This window comes from Triticum urartu, chromosome 3A, assembly GCF_056163025.1.
Source record: "Triticum urartu cultivar PI428250 chromosome 3A, HENAU_Tu73, whole genome shotgun sequence".
Lineage (NCBI taxonomy): Eukaryota > Viridiplantae > Streptophyta > Magnoliopsida > Poales > Poaceae > Triticum > Triticum urartu.
Window position 1 is genome coordinate 568,012,138 of NC_141875.1, and position 4,154 is coordinate 568,016,291.

At 42.7% G+C, this 4,154-nt stretch overlaps 1 long non-coding RNA gene across 1 annotated transcript; it reads left to right on the plus strand.

Moving 5' to 3' along the window:
- Positions 1-550: 550 nt before the first annotated feature.
- Positions 551-3,173, plus strand: LOC125545114 (uncharacterized). Its single transcript, XR_007299901.2, has 3 exons — positions 551-1,609; positions 2,218-2,300; positions 2,670-3,173. It is a non-coding gene; the product is annotated as an uncharacterized LOC125545114 (long non-coding RNA).
- The last annotated feature ends 981 nt before the right edge of the window (positions 3,174-4,154 follow it).

The following is a 4,154-nucleotide window of genomic DNA, read 5'->3' on the forward strand; positions in this document are numbered from 1 at the left end:
TGATTCAAGCGATTGTAGTACCCAGACAATCTGAGCACATGCTCACTGCTTGAGCTATTCTCCTCCATGTTTTAGCTATAGAACTTGTTGGAGACTTCATATATCTCAACTCGGGTATTTACTTGAAATATTAACTTCAATTCCTGGAACATCTCATATGATCCATAACGTTTAAAACGTCTTTGAAGTCCCGATTCTAAGCTGTTTAAGCATGGTGCACTAAACTATCAAGTAGTCATCATATTGAGCTAGCCAAACATTCATAACATCTGCATCTGCTCCTGCAATAGGTTTGTCACCTAGCGGTGCATCAAGAACATAATTCTTCTATGCAGCAATGAGGATAAACCTCAGATCACGGATCCAATCCGCATCATTGCTACTAACATCTTTCAACTTAGTTTTTTCTAGGAACATATCTCTCCCTAATAATAAAGCACGGATTGAGTCTTCGGATTCACCGTCGCGTAACTTTTGCAAAAAAGTCCTTAAGTATTATGGAAATAAACCCGCCGTCCACTATAAGCCGACCATAATAATAAGTGAAAAAAAAAGTCTCATATGCAGCCCCGTGGTTGACATCGCTATCGCGGACGAGAAGACGAGGGTTCCCTCTGCCCCGCCGCCATGCCCCCATCCTCCTCTCCCCTATTTCACCGGCGCCGGCGTGCTACCGTCTTCCTCCTCTCCCTCTCCGGCGCGCTCTACCCACCACCGCGGCGCCACAGACCACATGCTCCTCATGATGCTCCGCACGCGGGCGGCCACGTCTCGCCCGACCGTCCGCCCACACGCCTCCTCCTTTGGGGTCCGGCGAGCGGCATCGACGGCCACGACGAATCGGCACGTGTGCGGCCACTCTGCTTCGGTTCAGGGGCTACAGACTATGCCGGATTGGCCACCGGCTCAAAGGGGACGCGCAGACGTCCTGGTCCTGCTCCTCCCGACCAAGTTGATGTGGCGCGGGCCGGCGGCCTCAGAGCCTACGGTGTACGCCTGTTGACGGGGCTCGGGGTGCCTGTGGCTGAATATCACATCTCCTCCTCTTGTCCTCATGCTCTCTGCTTTGTGTCATCTTATCTCTCCGATTCTTCTTTGGCCACATGTGCAGGTGTTTGAGGCAGGAGCGGTGATTAGCATCGGCGAAAGTACTCCGCCCACATCCTGTTTGATGTTATGCTATGACAGACTGGGAATTTTCAGATCCAACTCTTACTACTATTTAGATATTCAGAATGAAAAAACAAGTGTATCTGATGCCGGATTTGCACCTAAAACAAGTGTACATGATGTTCCAAGCTGTCCGTGTTGATGGCCGAAGAGTAGGCAAGGGTCCACTGTTCATTTGATTTCGTGGGGATTATCCAGAACAATGCAATCTGAATTGAAGCCAATCCGATCCAGGTGAAACAGAAGTTGATAGATTATTCCGGAGATGAGGTGATATATATATCAAGCGGAAGTCTGTTTGTGTGACTCTGCCTGTATGTTGTCAAGTTGCAAATAGCCTGGTTTTATCAGTTGTTGCTTGATGAGAGACCAACCAGTTTATGCCTGACATTTGTGACTCTACATTTAATGCAGTACAATTGAGAGCTCACGGCATCAGGTACGCTTTAGATACAAAAACTCTCGCTCAGTTTAGTTCCCGTGTAGTGTTAAATTCTGGTGAACTATATTCGTTACAAATGGTAAGCTAAAGCAGATTTAAAAAGATGATAAATTTGCTCAAACCACGTTCAGTTTCAAAACTGACCTGAAGCTGCACTCAATGGCCCTATGGATCCTCTCTTTTAAAGAATCTACCTGTTTGTTGCCATTTTGTGGGACTTATAGGAAGAAGACATGAGGTGGAGTACTTCTTAAGATAATCCTACTCAATGCATACTAGAAATTGCTATTTGAAAAAGTTGTTCTGAAGTGACTCTTCAGGGCTTGGGAGGTTGTCAATTTTTGTGTACATGTTACTGTTGTATACTACTAATACAAATTTTGTAGTCTACAAGGGGTCTGCGGTACTTTCATAGTAGCGAATAAAGAATGAATCAAATGGGATTGATTTACTACTATACCTAAATTAGTTACATATATTGCATCTTGTGGATTAATTCTTGGTCAACTAGGTGTAGTTGATTTTTCAGTTTTGACACACACTTATCTATTTACATAATGTGGTCATATGTTTCATTTTGTGGCTAACCACGTGAAAGTATGTAGGTTCAAACCGATGTTGTGGCCAACACAGATAGTAGCAGTCAAGACAATGACTTTTTGGACGAAGAAGAGTGACTTCATTCAAGGTACTAACTTGATTCGTGAGGAATGCTACCATATGCACAAAGAGTTGTTCAAGATTTTTTTTTGAAGGTTGAACATTTCTCTTGGGAAGCAAATCTTGTGGCCCATGAGCTTGCTAGGGAAACCAAATTTACTTCTCCTTGAATTTTGTTGGATAATCCACCTAAATAGCATGTACCTTTATTAGTTAATGATGTAACAATCATTGAGTAATAGAAATATATTTTTGTAAAAATAAACTTATTACTGGCATAGTGATTTTGCGAATTGATGGTTGAACTGAATACTTCGATTTTTTTCCTTTTGGTCTTTCCTCCATGTGTCGATCACCCAGCAGATATTTGTCTTACCTAACCTTTTGATGAAGTCAGGAAATGAGTTCCAATATTGGTGTGACGAGTCCCTTGACTGAAGAAGGAGGAGGAGGACGTCAAGGGAGGCATGAGCCGGCGGTGGCAGCATGAGCCATCACGACGCATCGCTGGGAGGCTCCGGGCGGGGGGCATGAGAGGTGTGACACAAGTGAGGAGGCGAACTAGAGAAGATGAGTAGATCGAGATGGATCATACAAGGATGAAGGGATGTTATAGAGCCGTTAGCCGACGGTGCTAATTTCCTGTGTGTGTCGATGTCGGTTGCCATGCAGTAAATGAAGAGTGCGTGTATGCCTGTGGCACCCTCCATTTTCATATTTGGAGTCCACACAGGCTGGGTGGCCGAGGGGAAGAGTGAGCGATTTTTTTGTTCCGTTTTCTTTGCCTGAGTAGGTGTCTGTGAGGACTCCTCCCCCCTTGGTGATTTTGGTGATGGTGGTGAGATGGTGGATTCTTTTTTTGTGGAATCGTGTAATATACATAGAAATTTTTCTGAGCTTCTATCTTACATGTGATGATTCATAATTCCATATAGGCATCGGGGGTTGGGTCGTTGCATGCAGAATATGACCATATTCATATCTTTTTAAAACATATACCCCCTTCGTTCTTAAATATAAGTCTTCTTAAAAATTTAAATATGAACTATATACGAAGTAAAATGAATGAATCTACGTTCTAAAATATATCTATATATATTCGTATGTTCATATATTTGCATGTAGTCCGTATTGAAATATCTAAGAAGGCTTATATTTAAAAAGGGAGGAAGTATTTCATGTTTTCACTTTTTAGACAGATGGATGGATAATGTCAGTGTTTCGAGAAAAAAAAGACGGTGGGCACCTACCTATCAAGTTTTTTTATGTGGACAATGCGAATGAGTTTTGCTCACACAACGTTAATTTTTTCTCCCGTTGCAACGCACGGGCATATGTCCTAGTCAAAAATAAAACAGGGCAGGTAAACGCGAGCTATTGATCTACAACATAGATATGCTAATACTACCAGGACTAAGTTCATGATAACTTTAAGTTCAATTAATCATATTACTTAAGAACTCCCACTTAGATAGACATCCCTCTAATCCTCTGAGTGATCACGTGATCCATATCAACTAAACCATGTCCGATCATCACGTGAGATGGAGTAGTTTCAATGGTGAACATCACTATGTTGATCATATCTACTATATGATTCACGCTCGACCTTTCGGTGTCAGTGTTCCGAGGCCATATCTGTTATATGTTAGGCTCGTCAAGTTTAACCTGAGTATTCCGTGTGTGCAACTGTTTTGCACCCGTTGCATTTGAACGTAGAGCCTATCACACTCGATCATCACGTGGTGTCTCAGCACGAAGAACTTTCACAACGGTGCATACTCAGGGAGAACACTTGTACCTTGATAATTAGTGAGAGATCATCTTATAGAGCTACCGTCGAACTAACCAAAATAAGATGTATAAAAGATAAACATCACAT